General features: G+C 38.8%; 2 long non-coding RNA genes across 2 annotated transcripts in view; one reads left to right on the top strand and one right to left on the bottom strand.

Moving 5' to 3' along the window:
* Positions 1-27,085, bottom strand: part of LOC310902288 — a 455,554-nt gene that overhangs the window by 382,230 nt on the left and 46,239 nt on the right. The gene's annotated exons all lie outside the window — the stretch shown is intronic.
* Positions 16,503-20,055, top strand: LOC310902290. The gene is made up of 2 exons (XR_014586627.1): positions 16,503-17,296; positions 19,643-20,055. It is a non-coding gene; the product is annotated as an uncharacterized lncRNA (long non-coding RNA).

The following is a 27,085-nucleotide window of genomic DNA, read 5'->3' as shown; positions in this document are numbered from 1 at the left end:
TGAGGTACATGGATGACTCAGTTAATATTCCACCAAAACTAACAGCAAAAACAAGGACAAAATCCAGGCACGTCAGTCCACTCCATAACACACCGTAGCCATTTGTATGAATAACATATAACACTATTTGATGTGTTTGTTTCAACAGAACAAATTAGCTCAGGGGATCAGAGATGTTAATGTCATCTTACCACTCTACTACAGTTCATCTTGATTCATGGCATTAAGTACTATGAGTTTGGACTGTTTCAACAACCTTTGTTAAAGGAATGTTGGGGAAAAAATGTTTTGAAGTGTTTAAAATACTAGCACATTTTAAAAGATATTTCATTACCTGTTGTTGGAGAGGATTTGCACAGGGCAAGGTACTCCTGTCTTCAAAAGGTGTTATCTGACTATCATTTGATAGAGTGGTATTGAAGATGATGAAAACTGCTTTCTTAGGAAACAATAAGATGAAGTGGAACTGTTACAATCTAAGCTTACCTCATTTTAATCAGTTACACAAAGAAAAAAAAAAAAGATTAAACCAGCAGATCTAGAATGCGCTTTTGTCTCTATTGCCGATGCCTGTTGCCTTATGCTGAAACACATGCATAGCCTGAAACTGCTTTTCAGACAGGACATTCATAACAGTGGTGCAAAAGGCAAAGCTATGTATGCCAGCTAAAAAAAGAGGGGAGAAGAGGAGAAATAAGAGAGGGAAAAATAAGACAGAGTAGCATAATGGCACAAGGGAAAGGAGGCTCCATCTTTTTTTAGCTCAATTAATCCTGATTTCTAACATTCCCTTTTCTTTTCCACTGCTTAAGGATTTTATTATTTTCCCATTTACCATTTACAAAACCAATACACCCTTGCACAATATCAATACACCTTTCAGTCTGGACTGAGGCAACCAGTTTTTCATCTATATATAATTTTTTCTGCTACCATTTATCATTGTATACAGCTATGATATTTTATGAAATTTTGTGGTTTTCCAGCAACTGAGTTTCTGACTGGGACAAGTCCCTGCAAGACCCCATTTCATTGCAACACATATGGAAATGCCACATGAGAAAGTATTTTAAACACAGCATTCCTTCTCTCTCTGCTCTGAACCTCATTCTTAAGACTGATTAACAAGAGCTAGATTCATTGATTCATGTTCTGAGAGCACTCAGGAGAAACTGAAGATTTGGATGGTATTCACACAAATAAAGATACCTTTGCAAGAGATATTTTCTCTGTCCTAGACTGTTTGCCAGAAGGACAAGGATTAGTTATAAACTATTTTAAAGCCACCACTAAGAGTAATAAAAATTATTTTCAATATTTAGTTCCTAGCGTTAAGATGATGTTTACAGCATCTTAATTCTAAACACTGGATAATCCTAAAGGAGTTGGTGTTCTCCAAAGGACAGACCTCTGGACAAAGATGCAGGACATTATGACAGTAACTCTAACAACAAACAAGAGGCTTGTCTTGAGAGCTAAAGATAACTAAAACTAGAAATACTAATGTAAATAGGATTCTCAGTAAACGAATATATATATATATATATATATTTATATATATATATGTATGTATGTTCCAAGCTGGCTAGACCTCTGCAACAAGAGAAAGTAATCTTTATCAAAATATATCAGCTGGGGTTGTCTATGTGTCTATCCTGGATCTGGTACAACTTATGCTGTCACAAAAGAAAAGTGATGGTACAGAGATGACTATTTAGACAAGTAATATCTAGTCATAAACATATTGGACATTAGCAGTAAAATTCAAAATCATTGTGGACATCAGACATAGCATTCAAAAAGATAATAGTTTAGTGACAGCACATACAAGCAGCACTGGTACCTCTCAGCTGATGAAACTGTTCTTGTTTGACAGACGCATTTTAGGAAATATGCAGACCATTTGGTAAAAGTATTGAGGAAACCAATGAAGAAAGAATGGCCTACGTGGAAAGAATAAAATAAAAAAAATAAGGGGCATGAGGGGAGGAGATACCTATTCATGGAAAAGAAATCAAGCAGAAGCATAAACATAGTCCAGGTAAAATCCTACCACAAAAATGCATGATCTTTTTTCGATAATCATGTTGGCCAGGAAAAGAAGGAACAAGCCTGGGATGCAAAAAGTAATAATCAATTTATAATATACTGGGCAAAACCTTCCTGACAGTAAGGAGTGTGAAGCACTGAAAGTGATTGCCTGGGAAGCATGGAGCCTCTAAGAACAGGGCTGACAAAAGCTGCTAAGAAGAGTATAGCTGCAGTTCATGCTGCCTGGAGCAGCTGTGGGTATGAGATAGTTTCAGAGATCCTTTCCTATTTTACATTGCTATGGAGTGAAAAGAGTGCACTGAAAAAGTGGTCATTTTACTAGGCCTTCCTTTTCTCTACCCCATTCTCTGATCCCTCTTCTACTTGTCCTTCCTATGTCTCAAGCATGACTAATCCACACACTCAGAAATAAGTGGCCATAAAACAGTAAAAATAATCTGGAAGTTGGAGAAAGAAGGGGAACCAGGTGCTGACGGCTTCATATACATCATATCCAGAGATCTGAGAAGAGGAAGGCGAGTGGGTGTCTGATTCCTGCTCCTAGCCTTTTGCAAAAGCTGGGAAATTCCGGCAGAAGGGGATGCTTACCTTCAGAGCCCTTTTCTGGATTGCAGCCACCTTGGATGCTGTCTGCAGCTGTGAGGATTGCTTGGAAGTAAATTTAGACTCGTATTCGTTACTTACACTAGTTATATATTCAAATATACAATTTATAGTCCAGTAACCATTGCCAAATCTTGAACGTTGTTCCAGCTATCACTGTCCCTCTCAGCAGCCGTGTCAGTCAGGGAAAAAGGATTGAAGTAGCAGATCTGTTGCACTTTTTGTAATCTGTGAAGCTGTTTTTTGTTTTAATTTCTTCCTTTGTTTCCCTTCTTTGTCACACCAAAATCTCACCATGGGCAGATGAGACAATCCAACAGGCTGAATGTTACCCTCTCCCCCGCTAATGTCACTGTTTGTCTATTGCTTTTAACAGGAGAAAAGTTAGGCTGGTAGCAGGTGCTTTCCAAAAATCTAGCTATAGAAAAGCCAAAAATTATCACCTACTAACAGATGTAGTATGGGGCACGTATCCAATATCTTACACCCATCAACTTAAACACTTTTTTCATTAATTTTCTGATTCAATGATTCATCTTCACAACTACATACATATGTAAGTGGTTTCTGGTTGGCTTGGTGGCCCTTTGGAATGGCCCAAGGACATCTGTAGGTCCTAACCTACCTAAATGTACTTGGGCTATGTATTATACAGTGTTCAGCATCAAACTATACTGGCTTGTAGGGAAAGTTACCCTTCCCAGGGGTGCTTTGCTTCACAACTGGTCTCTCCGGTGCTCCTTGGATCAAAATACTTCAGCTGCATCGCCGGACAGCAAGAACAAACCCAGAGGGTATGCAGGGCTCTGAAACAACAGACCACCTTTTCAGGCTGTCAGGGTGTTGCCCAGCCAGCTGTAACCAACTGCATGAAAGGAGGAAGAGCAAAGAGGAACCTCTTTGGTTATCACTTGGTAGCTGGGAAGGGAATGGAAAAAGAAAAAAGTGTGGTGAATCAGTGCTCCAGACTTTCACCTGGCGAGTTCTGCCCGCTGCAGGCCATGGCATTGAAAAGTCTGCCACAGGTTGAACTGTCTCGCAGGGAGGTTTGGGGACTCTTCTCCTTCTTCAGTCTTTAGGATCATTAAAGTTATAACAAAACTGCCACACATGAACCTCACAGACAGACACTTAAGAAGTCCTGCCTGGCTGAAGGACAGATCTACTGGACAACGCTGTGTACACTTAAAAGCCTATAATGTTCACTCACATTTTATTGTATGACATGACTTTTGACCAAAATAATACTTTGCTTCCCAAACTCTTGTGTTGCACTGCAGAACCCATGTCCAGTTTATGACACAAAAACTAGGATTTTTGTCCATTTGGCGTATTTTGTTTTTTATGGAGGTGTTTTCTGCCCTATCTCCAGCAGCAGTTTCCTCTAGGAGAGGAGGATCTGCAAACCTGCAGCCACAGTTGGGCTGTAAAATGACTGACAAGCCTGAGACCTGCACATGCAGGCCCAAAATGACAAGCAAGTAGGATAAAGCCCTGTTTTTTTTCTAAGGGTTATTTATGAAGTACTACTGAAAAGAGAACTAAATAATAATCATTCCTGGAAAAAATTTGCTCATAGCAAGACAACAATGATCAGCTAACAATGTCAGGAGGGGGGTGCGAGATAAATAAATCTAGCTGCATCACAGTTACGGTTACAACTACATAATTCCTGGATGTAACCTGCAAAGGTACAATTGTAAGTACATAATTCCTGGATATATCCTAGAAAGTCATGGAGAGGGCTCAGCCTGGATTGCTTACAAAAGGATCATGGAAACTCAGATTGCTGGGTTCAGTGATGCATGCAGCTGAGGTTAAAATATTCAAAGTGGTTGCTAGTAGTATGAAGATGGCTAAGGTTTTGGATTCGGTTTTGGTTTGCTTGTTTTTCTTCTCTCACACAGAACTCATCTAAGAACTCAAAACTTACATACCCGGCATGCAGAAGAGGTCATTTCTGAAAAGTATAGCTTTGCGTTGGTTTACCTCTTTCCCTGGACAACATGTATGTGCATTCTTGTGTAAGGAAGACCCACTGACAACAGGGGAGAATGGATGTTCCCTTCTCATATCTTGGTGGAAAGATATCCAAGCAGAGTTTGTGGTAATGATACTGGCACGTAGCCGGGAGCTAAGAAGTCATTCAAACTGCCTATTCCTGGCTTCAGAGTACAAGACAGCAGGAGAGGGATATTGTTTTCACAGAGACATGGTGTTGTTGGCTGGTTGGTTTGCTGGGAACAGCATCCAATCAGCTGCTGCTGTCACTTCTGATATCCCTAAACAAGGAGATTTTTAGTACAAAATGGGTAACAACAGAAAAGCATACAGGAACCGAGAAACTCAATCTATTCCCATGAAATTTATTTTCTAGGCTAGTCCCTAGAGAGCTGACAGAAAATCACATTTAGAAAACCTAACTGTACTTTTCTCCAATACATTTCAGGCCCCACCAGCCATATAGAAATATGGCAGTCACTGGGAGATGTGCACCTTTATTTTGCTTAAGGCAGTTGCAACTACTTTTCTTCAAACGCAAAGCTGTTCATTACATGTCTCTGCCCTACTTGTCTTTCGTTCAGCAGGGAAATGTCACTTCACAACCTCTGTCCAGACAGTAGTGGCAGTGTATCTACTTACATAATTTTCTAAAAGTCACCATTCCTCCTGTATTAGGCTGCGCACATTTGTTTATAGCTTTCAACTCATCCCTTTCAAACATATCATCAAAAATTACCCATATGTAAAGAAAAAGCTAGGCTGTAGGTCAGGTAAGAGAACTGCCAAATAGGCTAGGAAATACTTTTTGTTTTATTGTCTTGCTTTCAAATTACCTATTGTCTCTGGTCCCCAGGTTGGACTGTATGCTGTTTGGATAACAGAAGGGAAGTCCACTTTCAAAAATATACACCTTTTAAATGATTTTTCAGAAATGACAAAAGGATTTTAGACTTGTTCATGAAATAAGGAATTTTCTGAGCTCTCCACCTGATGACAATGGGTCCCAGGTTCAAACCCCACAGTTAGTTTTCTTGAAGGCCAATTAATTTTACTTTGAAGAAGGAAAATAAATTTGGTGGATATAATGGGAAAACACTGTAAAGCAACAGAAGATATCACCAAGCAGATATTTCCCACTTTACAAATGTAGTCAGCTGTGAGGTGGGGATGGTAACAGCATAGAGGAGTTGGGGGAGTTTTAGTTTTACTACTCATTCTCACCAGCTGTATGCTGCAATGGTTGTACTTGCTGTTGAAAGATGCTTGAGGATAACGGAGCTATCAGCACCCAGTTCTGGTCTAACTTTTCTTTATACATCTCTTCCTAGTACAGTTTCTCTGTGATCCCTTACTTAATTATTGCAGCCTAGGTTACAGGGAATGGTCATGCTAAGCCTTTGCCAAAGCTGCTGCAAGTAAGGAAATTCTTTTCTACAATTCCTCTATCTGAAACAAGAAAATTGTCTTAGACTTACTATTCACTAAGCAGCAATCGAAAAGGGAAGAATTCTATGATTCTATGAATATTGGATATGTTGAATTTTACAGTAGCTTGCAACTGCAGAAAAAGCGCTGAGCGAACTAGTACAAATGAAAGGATGTAACCTGAGGTGCAAGTGAAACAATTACAACAGTAAACTGACAAACATTGCACCGCTATTACCTATTGAAGGAGTGCAACCATTTAGCCTTTAATGCTTTCAGACACACAAAAATCTCTAGTGACAAGACATAAACAGCAATCTAGACATACCTACAACTACAAACTAAGAGGAGATTTCACTTCAGTGTTCCTCATAACTGCAGTGAAGTTTAAATCCCATATTGATTTTCAAATTTAGAAGTTTTGTTAGTATAAAAATATAACTGAACAGAATTTCAATGCTATCAGTGCTGCAAAAGAATAATAAATAATAAAGAGATTGCAATAACATTTGTTTGTCATGGATTGAGTTATTTTATGAGCATAATATTAAACTAGAAAAAGGAGCGACTTGTCTGCAGTAAACGCAGCACTACTGCATACAAGCCTCTGAACACACTGTGACAATTGACACCAGTTTGTTTTCCTGACAGCAGCATGACATTACATTCATGACTGTGCATTATCTTTACCTAACTGCATCCTAAAAGCAATGGTTGAACAGTCAAACATAGGCTGTGCGGTACAGAGATACATAATTATATTCTGTAGTTGTAATACTTTCAGTGTTTTACCTGAGACAGCAACAGTCCCATTGGCTGTACCAGGATCTGTGTAGCTAAAATTCTCTGGCTGCTGCTTTGAAAAATGAAGTAAATTTTTCCTAGATAAGTATTTTATAAATACCGACAGAAACACAGCAGGGCTACATCTTTGGTAGATGCAAATAGGACCACCAAATTATGTTTGAGTAGTTAATTGCATCTTTTGGCAGAGGCTCAAATCTGTTTGTTTGTTTGTTTGTTTTTGTTGGTCGTGGGGTTTTTTGCATGGCGAGCACTACTTAACAGATACAATGTCTCATGGAAGACTTGACCTCCTGTTCACAAATGTGTAGGTCATTTTCCAATGGTGACTAATAGTATTCCTGATACAGCTATAGGAACTGCTTTCACAGAAAGCATTTTTAGTATAGCTTGTGGAAATAAGGAGAAGCAACGAAATACGGAGTGAAAGCCCACAGTAAGCCAAAAGCTATCTAGCTCAAGCCACCGAAGAATCATCAACCAGAACTGCTGAAGAGTGGTCACACGTGGCCTTACTGATTATTAGATGGGCAGACAATAGCTCTGCTTATGATAAAATACCATTTATCCTTAGAGCTGGTTCTAGCAGCCCAATGATGATGGAGATTTTGGAGAAACACATCTCCAAGAACTAACCACAAAAACACCACTTACTGTTTGAAACTCTTCACTCTTCACTGTCCCCCAGCTGCATACAGATTCCTTATTTATATGGTGTATTAAAGACATCCCAGTAGCTGTGCAGAATGAACAAAGGTTCGTCACTACAGGAAGGAAACACACCAGGTAGATGGCTGTCAGTTTGAAGGGCTTCTTCAGAACCCTAACATGGGGTGGGATTTTGTTTCTTGTATTTTTTTGGGTTTTTTTGTTTGTTTGTTTGTTTGTTTTTAGAGTAAGAACAGTATCAGCCATGTGCCACTTCCTTTATTTGTAAATCTAAAGGTGGAAGAAAACTAGCCAGGTAGAATCGTATAACACATTCTTCCTGTTAATGCACTGTTTCTACGTATGATAGTAACTGAAAAGGCAGGTGCAGACAATGCACGCTACTACAGATTGCAGAGACTCTGATCATTACTGTGTTTCACATCACTGATTACTACTATTTCATTTATCTGCAGCTGCCATTAAAATCTAGTGACTTCAGGATCATTGCTTTAAAGAACGTTTGCTCTATGAATCTGGGCCAACAAGGGGCAGGATGGAAGCCAGCAATCCAGGTGCTATTCTAAGGATGAAATTGTTCATTTCTTCATAAATACAGCTAGGGACCTGCAATATTAATTCCATTAGAAGCATCCATTGTGGTGCAAAGGGATATTTTAGAAAATAAGACTGCATTAAGCCTCTTGCAGTGCAATGCACTATGGTCTGGTGCTGATGGCACCAGAACCAGTTTTGCTCCTACTACTGTCTGCCTAAGGACCGCTGGTGTACTGCTTCATCTTCCTGTGCTTTAATTTCCATAACTATGAAATGAAAATAGCCAATGGTTTGTTTCTTTATAGTGTAACAAGTCTGTAGGTGTTGATAATAGTGCTGCTGACACACAGAATCAGCAAACAAGAAAATCTTTAAAGCCCTCATACAAGGCTCCTAAAAGTCAACACTTTTTTTCTATCAACTTCAATTGGCTTTGGAACGGATTATAAATTATCCTGCAGTTTAGCATAAGTTGCAGACATACAGCTGGGATGACACTCAAGAACATATGCCAAAAGTTTTTGGAAACACAGAAACTTCAGAGTTACCGTATGCAGTAAGAATAATGTGTCACTGAAGGAATATAGCTCTTCAGCTGCAATATAATTTTGAATGCATCTCCATTTCACAAAAAAATAGCATACTGTTTTCATCAGAGGAAAATAAGCATTCAATATTTGCCTTATGTTTTCTTCAAAATATTTGCATTACGATTTCAGTGTTTTACATTGGGAATCATACAAATTATGGCACCTGTTTTTTCCCTGCAGATGAACAAACACATAGTAGGGATTTAAGTTGCACTGAGGCTCTAAGAGAAAATGAAGAAATTCTTTTAAGCACTTCAAACTGCTATCAACTTGCTTTGCCTTGGTTAAGAAGGATTGGTGAAAATCAGGACAGGGAGCCAAATGCTTCCTTCATTTCTGTTTGCTTGGCCTCTGTTTGTTTTCCCTGTCTTTACTTTTCTGACTTTCCCTGAGACAAAGCATGACCATGCGCTAACACTGCAGCAACCCTGCTGGAAGCAAAAAGGACTGCAAGCATCATCATGCAGATGAGCAGAGACTACAAATGCAAGGACTTCATGTGGCTAGAAAAACTGATCAATGAGGTATTGACCTATGCAATTTGTTCCCCTTTTCCTCCCCCCATCCACCCATATTAGCCTGTAGGGTTGTCACAGGGACTCGTTATTGCTCCCTTTCTGATTACAGATCCAGAGAAATGGCACGATGCTACTTATAGGCAATATAATAGGATTGGTTTATACCAGAAATGGACCCAATCCTTTAATTTGGCATTTGCAGCACCATCTTTATAATGTGTGGGCAGTCTAGGGAAACCATATCCACACTGTAGGTAATTTTGTGCTTTTACTTTCTTATTTGGAGTCTTTAAAGTCTCACATGGAAACGAAGATAAAAATAGGTGACAGATGTTACTTCGGGCACAGACTCAATAATTAAAAATAAATATTGAAGATAAATTTCCATGTAAAAGCATTAAGGGAAAACAATAGTTATATAACTAAGTAGTGATAAAATTTGCTATAATAGATGCAAATGTTGTGCAAGAGATAGCCTTAAAGTCCTAGGTATAAATCAGCACAGACCTTTGACTGCAATGGAGTTACAATAAGCTAACTGGTTAAGAATGTTAGCACTATGATGCTGCAAACCAAGGATCCATCAGCTCTACCACTCATTAGTGAATTCCCATACAAAGTCCCAAAACCAGAATTTGACTTCCCCTGCATATCCTACTACGTTGTAGAAGCCAGTAACTCAGGGATTTTGTAATATAGGTAATCCATCAAGACTTTTGTATTTGAAGAACCGTGCTAAATTATTTAAGCACCTACATCATCATACATGCATTATTAAGTTACACAATGTAATTCTTGGGCATAATGTGGGCAAAACACAACAAAAACTTCAGTTTGGTCATGTTAAACCAGGGTCCCTTTGATTCTTATATTGAAAGAATTAGTGCATAATCATTCTCTAATCATCTTCTCTATTCCTTCAAGGTTTTGCTAAACTCTCAAGTAGTCTCCATTCTGTCATTTCTTTTCACTCTAAAAGACCTCAGTCTCTTCTTACAAGAAACCTGTTCTGTAATTCTACATTGTTCTTTTTATCCTTCTCTAAGGTGTACTGTTCCTTCCTTTACTGTATTCATTCTTGGATGAAATGATCAAAACTGAATAAAGTACTCAGAAAGTGCAGGTACCTTATGGTGACTTAACGTGTTTGTTTGATTTTCCTCTAACAGTTAACTATAAATGCTCTTAACTTTGTAATCATTCTATTGGCCCTTTGACAACTTCTGAGCAATGACAGCTGATGTTTTCACAAAACCCTCCGTAAGAGGTGAGTCTAAACCATGGCACCAAAAGGAGCCCTTCCTAGTTTCCAGGTGGGAATCCTCACATCTCAACTACACACACAGACAGGATCTGCTTTTTAAAGCAAGTACATGCTTAAGCAGGAAAACAGAGACCCTGTGCTCCACTAAGTCCTTTAGTCTGCACACTTGAAGAACCAGAGCTTTAGGCACACTGCGGCTCACAGTTACCACATCCTTAAAATGAAGGTGGGACTCTGCCATCACCTCCCTAGGCATGAATAACTAATTTAGAACCGTGGTTTTATATACATATAAATACAAACTGAACGTTATTTCACCCCAATATATTTATTTGCACTTGTTGAAATTAATTTTATCCTTCATTTTATGACTCACTCACAGTATTATGACCTTTCAGATAATGATCTGGCCCCATACACACTGTCATCCTAACATACAATATTATTCCAGCAAACAAATCTGCAAAATTGAAGGTAACAAACTCTGGACACAAAGATACACCTATGCTGATCTAATTTTAAGATCTGATATTAAAAACAGCCTCTTTGGTTAACACGGTATATTGGTTTTTAATATTAGATATTCATTTGGTACATTTACCTATTTTCATCTAGATACTTTCAGATATTTTATCTGAGAGTGTTGACATTAGGCGTAATTAAAATAAATGTCAGTTAGGGAATATAAAAAATTAGCCAAGAGAAATGAGAGTTAGAGATCCTTCTTCCAAAAGACTCACAAACTTTCACCTGGTGGGATGGCTTACAATACACGGTCCATAGTTTCTGATCTAGTAAACTCTGCACTAAGCTCCCTGTTAGGTATAGAAACACATCCAATGTTGATCTAAAGAATCCAAGTGACAGACAACCCACCAGCTGTAGCTACATTGTTCCGCTGATTAAATGCTCTCTCTTTTAGAAGCTTCCATCTATACTTAGTCTTATTTATCTTGCTTCAGCTTCAGGCCACTGGTATGCCTTTTCGTCCAGGATTAAATAACGAGTTAGGAGGAAAAGACAATACGCAGATTCCAAGAACGCTGGCAGAATAAGTAAATAAATAGGCAGATTATTTACTTCACTTGCAGCTCTTACTTCAAGGCTTTCCTCAAATTATCATCTACCACAAAATACACTACCCACGCTCAACTACCTCCACTCAGGTTTCCTGTCTCAGGCCCAAAACCTACTGACAGAACTTCTACATTTACGTTACTGCTGTATTTCTGCTTACGTCCACTATACTGCTTCCCAGCTCTTAAATGAGGAATTCCAAGAAAGAGAAAAGTAGTTAAATTCTTTTAATAAAATCAAATACGAGGAAGTAATACAGAGGTACTATTCTGATCAACATCTGTCCCTCTGAGGTGGCTCCTGTGTGCTGTTGTCTTTTACTTGTTTGCCCGAGAAGTCCTTACTCAAGGCACAGCAAAGGACATGTTCCACGCAGCACACAGCTCGTGCTATTTCATGCCCATCTGTGCCTTTGCTCCTGTGCTCCGACAACCCCCCATGGCAAACTTGCCATTACACACAGTCCAATCAGTAACGCCAGAGTTAGTTCGAGAGATATCGAAATCCCAAGCTAAAAAACAACAACAAATCTGCTAGCTTGTCAAAATAAAGTGTTACAGAGATAGTATAACATAGCCTGTGCCCACCTACAAATATGCCTTTTGCTATCTTTACTGCTTCAGAAATTCATGAATTATGGGGAGCTTGCTTGCATTACAGAGTTTGATTTGTTTTTGATTTGTTTTCTGCCTGCCACGTTCAGGGTGGCAGCTCCCGTTTACGAACCAAGCACTTCAGATCTGCACTAGCGAGGGAAATGACACAGCACTAGCTATGTTCACACGAGGAGGAGACTGAAGAAGACCACCCCAGTGACAAGTCAAAGCAGCAGCCATGAAAGCACCACTGTGGAGGCTACAGGAGATGGTGGGTCTCTGCTCCCTCCTGAACTAACCAACATGACCTTCCTAATGCCACCTTTGTTCTCTACAGGAAACAGGAAGAGGTACGGTGCCCTAGGCCTCGGCAGGGCTTTCCAGGCAGACTTCTGTCCTTCCAGACACCAGAAGAAACGTGCATCTGGATGAGTTCAGTAAATGGTGCACAACTTAAATTTACATAATACAACATAATCTCAGTGATATGGTTTAGTGGTTTCGTGGAGGACTTGTTAGTGTTAGGTCAGAGGTTGGACTAGCTGATCTTGGAGGCCTCTTCCAACCTAGATCATTCTGTGATTCTGTGACAATATTGCAGCCTACCTGTAGCGAAGAGAATTCAGGTGTCAGGATCTGTGTCTGTGCAGTGGCTCAGCCAGGTCAACTACACTGAACAGTGACAGAGCAGATCACCAAAAGAGCCATACCAGCACTCAAGGGCTCCCTCAGGTATACTGACATAGCGTTACTTTGCAACAGAGCAACGTACCCATAGAGCCCAAAGTACAAAAACAAAACAAAAAGCTAAGACAGAAAATAAACCATAATTCTGAAATACTAAAATACCAAAAGAAAATTCTTCACAGTGTCATACCAAGGACCAGAGAAGTAATTCTGTATGCACTGAACAGCACTGGCCTCATAAATATATCCCGCAGTACATTTTCTGCAAGGAATGAATCACAATACAGCATTCCACTGCAGTAACCAAGCACACATCCTTTTTCCAAAAAAAAAATCATTAAGAAATATCTGAGGTATTAATAGTCTCCATAGCAGCTTCTGAATAGGTTGCGAAAATCACATGACCTGACTGCTGAGATCCTTACCGCTTTTGATTCTCCTTGGACTAGTGGCATTGGTGAGACCTGGAGTTCTCTCCTATCTTCATTCTCCAATTATTACAGTATCTATACCTGATCTCTTCCTCCTCTGACACAAAAGTAATAGTAGCGTTATACCTGTCATTCTCCAGACCACCACTGGAATGTACTTATTAAATGCATACCTCCATTCAGTGTGTGTGTGTGTACGTCTATATGTATATACTTACTAAATATGTATATAGAAAGAGATAGGCATCTGGAGCATGTTACTAACATCTGTCACAAGCATCAAAATGTAAGGAAATGACAGCATGGATACTAAAGGGTTGCCAACTTTTATAACTTGGTGAAATTTCAGATTTTGGTGGGTATATCAAAACACCCTATACTAGGACAGGAATCTTCAAAAAGATCCATTGAGGAATTAGCCTACAAAAAATAATAGACACAATAATTCTCAGAAATGGTTGTACAGTTTTGACTGAGATGTTCCAAAAGGATTATGCATAAGACAGAGATCCTGAGTAGAAACATGAGTACAAACAGTTAATATTCAGTAAAAGCTGTACAGTGCTGAAAACAAAGACCTATAATGGGAAGTGTCAGACACCTTAATAGGCAGCAGTATAAGCACCACCTGGAATAAATGAGGGAGGGATTGAAAAAGAAAGTATAAACAAATTAACCATAGCCTAGAAACCTCAAACAAGTGTCTCACTTTGCTGAAAATAAGATTTTTCTTACTAACAAGTACAGGATTTTTCCATGACATATTGAGAGGTATATTTCTTTGAGATGCTGGTCTATCTCAGAGGTATCATAAGTATAGAACCATGTAATGTGGCTGTTACTATGGAAACAACTGCTTTTCTAAGGAAAATCAGAAGGTATAAGTCAAGTAAAATCCCAAATAATTTCTCATGACATAGGTTGGACTTGTTAAACTGCACCCTTAACTTATTGCATACAATTTCTGTCAGTTCTTCCTTAGCCTTACACATGTTTCATGTAAGAACAAGCAATGCTAATTTTTCCCACATTAATTGAAGCAATACATCCTGGGTATGGCAGCAAAAATTTCTTCACCTCAGCAGCAAATGCAGAGCAGACTAAGATGGGATTTGAGGATCTCTCTGCTAGAAGACATACCTTCTTAACACAGGAATCCATCTAACTGGCTAAGACCTAGTAAGGTGGTGCACAGGTTGTGAAGGGCATAACTTCACAGCTTACACGCTGAGCAGCGAAAGAAAACAGCATGCCAAGCACAAGGCAGTTTGTTTGTTTTCTATAAATAAAAACAATTCTGTGAAGACAGACAACTCACAACAATGGGTAAGAACACTCAAAAAACAGAGAAGAGATTTAGAGGAAGAATTGCTAAGGTTTGCTGTTACAAATTCCTCTCTTGCAAATGTTAAAGGATGTTACCTGCCAAATGACCCCTCAGCTCTTACTTTGCACCTCTAAGTCTCCAATGTCCACAAAGTATCTCCAAAGAAACCCCAATAATTAACTGTTTGCAAAAGCTATAGTGTTTAACTTCTGTTTCAGCACTATTCCCTGAGCCTGGGCTACAGACTACCAAATTATACTTCCCTTGAACAAGGGAAGCTGAGTGCAGGTCTGCTTCTTAATGTATGTGTTCAGCTGAACAACAGGCTCAGGGGAGCTTGCCATCATGCTCCCTGCAAAGAATTTCAGTTTTACAAATCCCAATAATCTTTCTCTTTCTCACTACCACAAACACATAAAGCCTTTGCACCACAAGAGACGAAGATTTTGTGAGATGACCTATTGCTTGACACAACAAAGCAAAATAAATTAAAAATAAAAATAAATTAAAAATAAAAACACTTTCCACAGTCCCAATATGGAAGTAATTAAAAGCAGCAGATAGGGGTCTGGTTGTACCATTTTCTAGTAGGTCTGTAAAGGCACAGGCAATTACTCTATGAATGTGACAGGAGAAATTTAAATCTTAACTCTACCCACAGCCAATAAATCTTGCATTAGCCTTTTACCTAACAAGAATGACACCTCATACAATGCCTCTGTGACCCAGAAAGGAAAAAAGATTAAAGAATTAGAGGGAATTTCAAACCAATTGCTGCCTCTCTCTATGAAAATCAAAGACCATTGCCTTCTTTTCCAAGTACTTTTCCTCAGTGTAAAGGTTATGTTCAGCCAGCCGGGAAACACAAACTCTGCCACGTGGCTTTGGGGACCAATTGCTGTGTCAGAAGTCTGGTACTGCTCAGTACCGGGGAAGCTGCTTGCAGTAAATCAGCATGCTAAGAAAAATTAAAAATAAATAAATAAATAAATAAATGGTTGAGTAAATTTGAATAACACATAAGTTGAAAGAAACTGTCATCTGCTAGAAAATTTTCACATAAACAGAAAAAGGGGCTTCAGTAATTCATCCAATAAGCTATTCACCATGAATTATTCACTTAGTTTTACTACTAAAGCTTCCCCGTACTTAAAGTCATGCAAATCTGATAAGGAGATGCAAACCTGGGAATCAGGGTTGTGAAGGCCCTGCCTGCTCTTATATTTTCTAAGAGAGGAAATGAAGTTAGAATAATTATATTTTTCTATTTTTATCTTGCCTATTAATCTCTTGGCTGGATTACTGAGGGATACAGTATCTCTGCTTTGCCCTTTCAATGGCCCGTTTCCTCTGGAAGTCACTAAGGCAAATTTTTCCTTTCAGCTGTACTTTTCCCCTTTGCAAATAGAGTCTCTAACGATCAGAGGAGAGTAGAAGTGAGTTAAGTGCCTGTGGATCTGAAGACTTGTTTTCAGAACTGTACCCATATTCGTGAGAGAAAGCAGTCCAAAGAGAAACAGCTTCAAGAGAAGTTTGATGATAATATAATAAGGCAGGGAGAAAAGAAGTAAGAAAAAACATTGAAAGCCACCTAAGGAATAGAATAAAACAGTGATTAAGATGCAAGTAGCTTCAACGTAGATTCCCTGTCCTTGAGTTATCATTTAAAAAAGAAAGGTGCAGGAGATTAAAAAAAAAAAAAATCATAGAGAAAACCTAAAAGCATGTTACCCAAGGATGAGACACTGGTATATATCCCGAGGTTCACAGCAGCATCTCTGACAAAACCTGTCCCTACAGGTTTTCCTCCTGCAGGAGGCAGCAGAAGGCCCCCTTTTTCCATGCACTGACCTGTAGGTGTCTTTAGTGACTGACAGCGGCACAGATGTTTAGCAAAGTATTATCTCCATTTGCTGGAGCTCCGCAAAGAAAGTTGTGACACTGTGGGTGTTTCTGGAAGAGAGACAGGTGTAAAGACTGGGCTTGGTATCTGTGCCAGCACCTGCTCCCTGGTGAGAATGGAGGGACCCTAGGCAAGAAGGGGGCTGACAACCTGTTTTACTGAATCTGTGCATATAGTTGTACCAGTCACTCTTCCAGGAGAAGATAAACTGATCACTAAAATATTTTAGATGATCTCTAACTCAGGACAGATGCATTGGAGAAAAGGCATGCACAATGCAATCATTTTTCAATATCCTTTAACATGCAGAATCAGTTACTGAACTGGAGGAGTGCTAGCTGGTCACATGCTATGGACTAGATATAGATAACACATGGCTTTGAAGAGACTGATAAAGTGTCAGCTGAGTTGGTGACAATCTAAAAGAGAAAGAGCCACATACATAAGGAAAAGTGTGTTTGTGTTCCAAAACAAAGCAAAACAGTCAAAGACTGAACACATGGTATTTACGTTCTAGTGATTTGATCACAGATGTGGTAGCCTCAAGTAATCATGTAACTAGTTTACATCTGCTGTTCCCAGTTACTTACAAATAGGGAAAAAAAAAAAAAAAAAAGTGCTTAAAGCCATCCTCCTTCCTGATACATAATCTCCACTGCAGTCCCTGCAGTATGTTGCTTCTGCATGGGGAAGCATCCAGGGAACAATCAAGCTGTAGGTCTGCATACTCAGGATGGAAGTTCTCCCTGCTTTGGTGAAACCTTTAGCAGGTGAAGCAATTTGGTAGAGCATATCAGCAAAGTTGATGGGTATTTGTCCAATTTAATGTAATTTTCCATGCTGCATTCTATTTTGTTTTGTACTACCACATGTTACAATATAATACTAAACTTATAAACATGCACACAGGATTTTTGTTTCTTAATATTATAAGGTTAATAGTCATGGTTAATGACTATATTTAATATGTCAGTGAGGCTGTGAAATACAAAGTTGAATAGCTTTAACATATTAGTTCTATTTGTGAATCTACAAAAAGAACCTTGCCAGAAATGTATTCAAACCAAGATCAGTATTGATTTTGGTCCCTGGAACATGCACTGGACTGTGACAGTTTAAAATGATAAATGTCTAGAGAATTGTTTGCCAGTACTGAGGGAAAGAGAAAGAGATAAATCTGGTATCATATAATGCACCAACTGAACTAAGAGCAAATATAACAACTATAGTATCTACAGATAACCTCTCCTTTGATACCCATGCACTAATGAGCAAATGTGTATACTAATATATAAAAAGACCTCTGAATTCCATGTACTGTACTTACAACTCATAGAAGAAAGAGTGCTTGAATTAATTGCACGTGCACGAGGAGGTCAGACTAGCAATTACTTAGTCCCATTTGTTTTTTCACCTGTTCTATTGACAGTATTATTTAGATTCACGGTTTGCAGCTTATGCTTTTTTTTTTTTTTTTTTTTTAATACAAGTTTTTTCCACTGATACCAAAACTTCAGATGTAATAGTGGAAGTACCATCGTATCATTTTGTCCTGAGGTATCTATTTATACTGGAAGCAGGCAAGGAGGGAGGAAGGAAAGAGCACAGCAGAGTCACCCATGTCGGGCTGATTTAATACAATCACAGAACTGGACCATAACTGAAAAGAGAATAGCAGTGAACGAATATAAGTAAATGATACCAAATTTATTTTCAATTTGTACTTCAGCTATTTTTCTAAAACCTTTTTCTTGATGATTAGCCTAAGCCCTGAAGCATGCTGTTTTGTAACGCCTTCCCACCAGCTGTGTAGTACTCTTTTCTAACAGGGACAACGCCCTATGTTTCTCGGAAAGGCATACACAGACAATTAAACAGAGTATGCACATGTACATCTAAGTTCTAATTAGAGAAAGGTATATAAATACTTTAGCAAGTTGTGTGTCTTAATTTATGAATAAGAATTTTTATTTCTTCCGTTGTAATTGTTCAAGAGAATGGTAAGTGATGCCTACTTTGTTCATTATACAAACTATAAAAGAAAGTAATTAAGACATATAAGAACATTTTAAATTATTTTGAGAGCATTAAATAAGTTGTAAAGGTTTAATCAAAATGCATGTTAATTTGTTGTTGTTGTTGTTGTTTAGAAATTTAGAAATATTAACCAGGGTTTAAAATGAACGGACTCTTTCAGACAAACAAGACTAAAATTTCTGGCAGAATCTTAATGTGCTCAAAGATGCATACCAATGCCAACGTTCAACCCCCCTTAATTTGGCAGTTGACTAAGGCCTGTTGATATTAATGGCTGTTACACTCTTCCTTGCCTAAATATGTTTAGAAATCTCTCTCGTGGCCTTCCTCATTTTTAGCGTGCTTCATCCTTTCTCAGTCTGTCCTCACTTAGCTTCAAGAAGATTTGGCAGCTTTGAGTGCTTGGGTGAAAATATAGAAAATATTTTCCTTTACCTGTTGACCAAGTTCCAAGTTGAAAACAAACCTGTTAAAAAAAAAAAAACACAACAACAAACAAACAAAAAACTAGAAAACAGACACCATGGTACTTACTTTATTTTTTTTATTATTATTTTTTTTCCAGAGAATATCAATATTAGAAGGACTAGAAAATATTTTTGTTATCAGGTTTATAAAGGCAAATTTGTCATTGCTTGACTGACAAGGGAAGGCTGTACAACGTTGTCTGAAAGGATATTTAGAACTGGCCCAGGCAGCCAGATGCCATCCAAAATGAAGGTCATGAACTGCAGCTTTTAATGGGATCTTTTCTAAGCTCTACAGTTCTTAGTGCCAGAGCCTGGCATAATTCCATGACCTCTTTCACCAGGGGTGTCCCAAGTCATAGGAGGTCTCACTGTTCTTAACAGTTTAGGTCACTGTGAAAATTAGCAATCTAGAGCAAAGCTGCTTTGGAATATCCTAATTCAAAGGAATATTTTCCACCACTGCCTCTGTTACTTAGAGAACTTAGAATGAAAATGTACCCCAGAGAAAAATCTAAAATAGCATTTGCATGCATACAACAACAGGCTAACAGCTACTTGGTCTTGAGGGTGGTGGTGTGTGAAGGAGCACCGTTTTGCTTTATGTCACAGGAAGACATGCAGTAATGTCCTTTCCATTTCTCCTCATAGCCACCGTAAGTAAACCACAGCCTCCCTCAAGTGCCACAGCCCACCAGGAGAGAAACACTACGCTGCTTTTAGAAACAGCTGCTGCCCACCAGATGGTGGGGACGCCGCTTCTGCTGCAGCCACCCTGCGGTGCTCGGGTCTGCTGCTCAGTCCTGCCCGTGGCAGAGGATGCTGTCACCACTGTGACAGTCGGGATTTTGGCCACAGTTTTCATCATCAATCAACACTATCAGGAAGTGGCAGGCATCTATCTAACAGGGACATAAGCACTCCTTATGTCCCTGCTACAACCCCTTTCATAAGGATTACATTTTACTTACACATATGTATACACATTTCTATATGTATATTAAAAAACGTATACGTCCACAGAAGTTAAAAACAAATGCAAGAGGGAAGGTAGCAAGCTGCCACTTGCTCTCCAACTTCCTGCCATGCTGCACGTCTGGCGTGTGGGGGTTGGGAAGGTTTGGCAGCAGATGCACTGACTGTCCATCTGCTTACAGCAATATCAACAATGCACCAGGTTTCTAACTGTATTCCTTAGCCATGCCGCAGCGTTTATCATTCAAGTAGATTGTTTTCCTACTACTTAATGCTGATTTGTAAGCTCTGTCTCTATTTAGCCCTGTTTTCCTGAAAATGAAACGAAATATGATAAATGACTCCTACAGCACAGCCTTTCCTTCCCTGTACCGCAGCCGGGGGGAGCGTGGGGGAAGCCCATTGTGCTGGCTATGGCTAGCCCTCTGAATAAGAGAGGGATCTACATCTAGATTTGAATATGTGAATAATCCAGTCAGCAATAGAAAAACATATCTTCCTGCCGTGTATTTAATTTCCACTTGCTACGCTCTCCCCCATGCTGCTTTGCATCCCTGTAAGTCTTCAATTATTATCGCTGAATCAGTCACACAGTGTACACCCTGCCTGTCACATGGATCTGCATCAAATTCACCACAATACTCTCATGCCTATAGTTTAACTAGACTGTTTCTATGGTTATGACAGATATATTACTGCTTTTGCTTAATTATATACCTTGCTCTTGAAAACTCTTTGTGATCCAGTCCCTAGATAAGACTCTTTGCAACAGGGTCTGCTGACATTAATGCGAAAAACTAAAATAGTCATTTTCTTCTGAGCTGAGGAACGTTGGAGGCTTAAAAGAAATCGTACAATACGTCAATAGGCACTGATGGCTAACAAACACTGATTTAAAGAACAGCAGAATAGTATGAGCCCTAAACTATTCTGTACACAGTATTTAGGGAGATAAAAATGTTTCGATGAGTATGGTTCTGTTTTTAAGGCAGTTAATCACCATCCTAATCTCTCCATTGATTTTACATCACACTGTACCATAATCAGACCTAGCAGAGCAGTAGCCTTCTTCCCGGATACCTTGCTTTTCACAGAAACTCTACTTGCTTATGGGAAAAAAAAATGTGTATATATATATATATATGTATGTATATATATATTTGGTGGGCAGGGAGCAGAGGGGTGGATAAAAGCAGCTCCAAACTTAACTAGCCTCATTATCTCATTGGCTCTGGCATGAATCATACAGATTATGTCAAATAATCAGCCAAACTCTTCTACAACAGGAAAGCTCTTCAGATTTCTCAGTATGTTCATCCCAGTGCACAACATCAGCATCACATTCATTCTGCATGTCATTTCAACACAATTATTTTATACTCGGAGCTATCAGCACCTATTCATTGCGACATAGTACATTTTAGAAGACAACTTCCCTTTAAGAAAAAAATTCAAAGCTTGGGAAAAGAGGTATGCTTCCACACTGTTTCATTTGCAATGACTTTCACTCAGCAGTGCCACAGTCATCTTCATTTCTGGAAGGCCAACACACCAACAGAAGTGAGGGTCCTGTTTCTGATCATTGGTGTACTTCTGCCACAGCCTCCGAAGTATTTGGGGAGCAGCTGGTTAATAACAACGCTTAGTTGTTACCAAGAGATCATTGCAGCATCCATTCCTACATCGAGACATATAATTCAGAACAGATTTGGAAAGAACGGGACTGTAAGTGACATGGGTCTCTTTCTCTTTATTGTGCACCATGGATGCTGCAGAGATCCAAGACATTTCAGTCTTCTCATACATCATTTTGAGTTGTCCACACAGATCAGAAAACCAGATGGACCTATCTCAAGCCTACTGGAGCCTGATACAACTCTGCAAACAGCCCTGAGAGTCTGGTCTGCCTGCTGAGGCATATGCAGTAGGGCAAGGCATTACGCACGTCATGTGAAATGAACGGGATATATATATATATATATATATGCAACATTCACCACGAGCATATGAACAAAGAGAACTTCACTAGAAATGGAAGATGGAAGATTTTAAAGCACAGAAGAGGAGCTAGAACAAGGGGGAGGTGGGGGAGAGAGAAGAAAAGGAAAATAAAGAAAAAAATAGGGCTCAATACCCATGACAAGAGAAGTGAGAGAAACACACTTTGGACAAAAGACCCAAAGTACTGCAAAAGGGTAAAGAGTGCTTTACTAAGAAAAAGTAAGTTAGTGCTTTACTAAAAGAGTGCTTTACTAAGAGTAAAGCATAAAGGACGGATGGCTTATATGTTAAAGTAATGATAAACAGGATCTTAAATTTCCCTTTCGTCCCAAAACACATCAGAAAGGAAAATGTGGCAAGAAAGCTTGAGGCTGAAGCACAGGGACTGCTTAGCAATGCACACAATAGTGAAGGACAGGAAGAGAGGGACCATCATGATCAATTTAAAGGGTAAGAAGAATTTAGAAAGACAGAATGTAATTACTTAAACTGGAATCTGGCCAGCCTACTAGAGATATCAACCTTGCTATAAAGACCTTTAAGAGGTAAAATAGCAAGTACAAAATGAGATTGGGAAGATTATACATTGAAGATCCAAGAGCACAAAAAGAGAAAATGCACTGCAGAGGAAGAAAGCAAAGCTACACAAGAGGTTAAGCTAAATAACAAGAAATTTTCAAGTGAATTAAGAACATGAGGTCAGTGAAGGAGACAGTATGACAGTCCTCTAAGAGGTAGGAACTATAATTTATTCACAAGAGGGGGAGAAAGGCAGTAATTCAAAGTGTGCTGGAGCCAAGAATCCAAGTGTAAAGTTCAAAAATGACACATTCTGTCAAAGGAGTTTGAAAGAAACATACTACGCCAGGTCAAAACATAAAAATGTAGGAAACGACTTGGAAAAATCCATCAGATCTTAATTGTTTTTAACCAAAGCCTTAGCAGTACCGGGCAGATGTGAAGCCAGTGATGATAGGGATGAGACTGTAAATAAAGTCGTAAGTACCTAACAGTGGAAAAAGGGAGATGTCCAAAATAAACAATGTACAAATTAAGCATTACAATGGAGGACAGAGGTCAACAGAAATCGTTTTCATAGTAAATGAAGTAGACTGAAAGAAGATAACAAAAGAAGGTAACACAAAGTACCAAATCTCCCTTCTTAAAGACATGAGGCAAAATGAAGCTTTCCACCACCTACTACTGTGTTATACTAATAGTGGAGAGATATATGCAGTAGCATAATATTTAAAATAATAATTATCAGTGAAAGGAGTAGAAACAACCTGAAAATCCAGTCATGTTATCTTTCCAATATTCAGAAATTTAATATATTGACAAGCCCAGATTTTGTGCAGAAAAAGATCTGGAGATGGAGTTCTGAACTAAGGTACCCATTTGTCTCCTTCACTGGTATTAAAGCAAAGAAGATGGAAAAAATAAATAAATAAATTAAAGGAGATAAAGGGCATAGGAAGCTTCAGACAATCTGGACAATCTGACCAAAGAAAAAGTCCATTGGTGGGGAGAGAGGCCCAGAGGAGGAAGTGACTGTGATCATATTGGTGAATGGAACTGTTCCAACTGCCAAAACAAACAAACGAACAAAAACACTTTTCCACCTATCTTATTTCTTATGTTTTTCAGAAATAAGGACTACAAAGAAAATGTGCATTTGTGCCTACAAATAGGAAGTAATTCTGGCTCTGAGACAAGCTAATTGCCATAATACCGTGAGCACTTCATCACTGAAGAATCCTTTTGCTTTTCTTCTCAGGACAACTCAAGTGTCTTTCAAGCAATAGAAATCAGATTAAAAAAATAATAATAAATCTAATTTTCCACATAGCTGTATATTCACAGCTCAAAAAATCCTGCTATTGAAAACCTTAACATATACATGCAGAGTGACCCACCCATAAAGGAAGCCATCATCTTCCTGATTTAGAAGCCAACTGATTTTGCATAGGATATAATAAATAAGGACTTAGAAATAAAGATGGTGCATCATTCAATTAGTTTTAGCTTTGCACTGCAGCAGCTAAGGGAAATTCTAATCAATACAGTGAACATCCAGCTTGCTAAACATAAAGCACATTTCATACAAAGCTGAACATTTTTCTCCTTGTCACACAGAATTATCTTAATTATTGTTTCAAGGAACAGCTTTACATAGAATCATCTAGTAGTCCAAAATGCTGCTCAGAAACTCATCACTGGAATAATTTATGATTTTTTCTTCCTAACATCTTGGGCTTGTTTGATATGCTTGCCATTTCTCGCTGACAGGGAGGTCGATTAAATCACATTTATATTGTAAACGTATGCATTGCTTTTTACCCTAGGCGGTGGATGAAGAGATACAGAGCCCCATGGGAAAAGCAAGCCAATCCACTTTCATATTGCAAATTTCTGCTGTTCGGAAGAAATGAATGGTTGCCAGGGAGAGCTGGGAATTACTCGAGGATGCAAAATGTTATTTTAGAATCCTTTTGAGAGAGGTTTTCTCTCCCCCACCTCACCATTTTCACATCTTCTGCTAATGCAGCTCACATCAGTTTCTATGAAAACACTGAAGGAATGCACTTCACCAGCATTCTTCAGAGGATCTGTATAAATCAGGCTTTTACTCTGCCTGCATAAAGCAGGCCATTTCTTTACTTTCAAAGGAAGAGGGGAGAAGGGATTTGTAACATTTTCCAAAGCGTTATGTCTCCCTAAGTTCATTCAAGATGAGGAAGGTCACCACATGTTTTTGAACTAAAAGAAAGTGTTAAAAATGAGGAGGGTAAAGGTCATTGCTCAGGGCCATGGAAAAATGAGGCTGTGGTATCATTAACCCAACAGAACTAATTAAGAAACATTCAGCTTTTATAAATTATGCAAAGCACTCAATTTGCACTTTTTCAGATTTCTACCATAACAGAGATAATTAGGAAACATTTAGAGCAACAGCATAACCTAATAAAGCAACCCTTTCATATCAGGATGCCTTCCCACTAATGCTCTCATACCGACAATAGCGAGAAACGAGTATTAATACCTGAAAAAGCTTTATGGAAACTGATTCATCTGCGACCTAATGCAAACAAGACCATGGTGGTATTTCCCCTTCACTTAATGCAACAGCAAAAAGCCAGTCAGTCAACCAACAAGGTAAATGACTGTACGACTCTAAGAGCTTTTTGCTAGTTTGTGGCAGATTCAGTTTATCTGATTTAACCTTAAGACTATACAGCCTGTCATTCAAGGATTATGTAAACTCAGGTCAAACCCTACAACAGAGCCAAATCCCAACTAGAACCCCTGAAAAACTGGGGAGCTTGGGCATTTCAGTGTTCATTTTATCAGCATAAAGTGAGGTACCAGCTTGGTTCTCTGCTTAATTTTAGCAGGCTTACATTGGCCAGATATATTAAAAAAAAAAAACAAAAGTGCTCTAAACCAAAAAATCCCTAACTCAGGAACACTCAGAGAATGGTATCTTTGCAGCATACAAAATATCCAAATTATTTAGCTCTGCACACTGTGCCTGCTTTTGAAATGGTTTGTAGAGCTAACCAGATCCTGTTCCTCCCCCCCATGAAAGAAAGACTATATACAAGGTGGAGAAAAAGAATGAGGGTTCAAATCAAGCCTGGGGGAAAGATGGCATGAAAGAGAAAAGGGTGAGGGGGAGGACAGAAGTTTCATAAAAAGCATAAAAATCCAACCACCTCTAGTATTTCAGGGGGTAAAGGAGATTTGCAAATGCACTCCTGCCCTCAGATCTTCTATTTGTACTGCTTTAAGGAGTGAGTTACAGTGAAACTCAAACCCACTGAAGTCAGTGGAAAGATTCCCTCCACTGATCTTTCGATGTTCTGAAGGAACTAGATCCTGATCTGGCTGCAAGGCTTTTGATGGCAGCGCAAAGGATGTTATATGTAATTGTGGAGATTCAGCTTGTGAACTGCGGGAGATAGAGACAAATAAGAAATTCTGGTTTAGTAAAGCTTTAGTAAAAACTGTGGAGTATAACTCAGCAAAGGTTTCTGGTATATTTTGGTATGTTTTAGTATATTTTTCTGGTTATTTTTCCTCACGTAAACTCTACAGCCAAAAATATGCACTGCATGACTGGCAACAATAAAAGTTGATCTGTGTAAATTCCTGAAGTTTTTCCTCTTCACCAAAAGTAAAACGTTCACAAAATATTTGCAAAACTCCTATACATTTCTGCTATTGCCATAACTCCTATACTTCTGCAACTCTAATGAAAATTCACTCACTGAACCTTTTCATGTTACCACCGTGTAAAGCTTCTACCATGAATCAGAATAAAATACACACAGCTTTTCTCCATCTCCCATATTTCTTGAGTTATTGACAGAGAAGGTGTAGCACTTCATGGTGCAGTTTCTAAGCACAGAATCAGCCCCACAACCAGGCATACCAGATTCCCTGATGCATGAGGTGCTTTGCTTAAGTGGCATGTATAAAAACCAGCCAGCATTGAATGATGTGTGAAAAGCTTGCAAAATGAATAAACACTAGCATTTTCTTTACTAGGATTATTAGCTTCCTAGTATTCGTTTTCCATATATTGCCTTATGCCTCCATGCAAAGTGCTCATTGTGTACGAATCTCTCGTGGTTCACGTTACAGTTGAATACATACTTTTACATGCACTGCTACTTTTCCATAAATGATGAGAAAGCAAGAAAACACACCATGTTTTAAAACTTATTCAAGACAGAAACACTGAGGAAAAAACGTCTCCAAGTATAACTGTATAGTCAGATACTTTTACTGTAAGTTCGCACAGATAGCAGAGATGACCAGGAAATCGCAGAATGCGTTATATTGCTGGCTCTGCCACTGACCAGCTATGTAACCAGAGGAAATCGTGGTGGTTGTCTAATCACATTTCTGCTTTCCTCATTGCTTCTTAGGTGCCTTTGGCCCAGGAACTGCTCACGTGTAGCATTAGGCACTACTATGATCCAGATAACAACACTAACGACAGCACAGGGCCTTCAAAAATACACCAAGTTTCATGGCATTGTTTCTACTCTTCTGTTTACCTGTTTGAAAGTTGCTTACTAGAACGGCAGATATGACCATCAGTCACTGCCT

The sequence above is a fragment of the Anser anser genome (genome assembly GCF_964211835.1).
Source record: "Anser anser genome assembly, chromosome: 7".
NCBI lineage: Eukaryota > Metazoa > Chordata > Aves > Anseriformes > Anatidae > Anser > Anser anser.
This window is presented reverse-complemented; position numbering and strand designations above follow the sequence as displayed.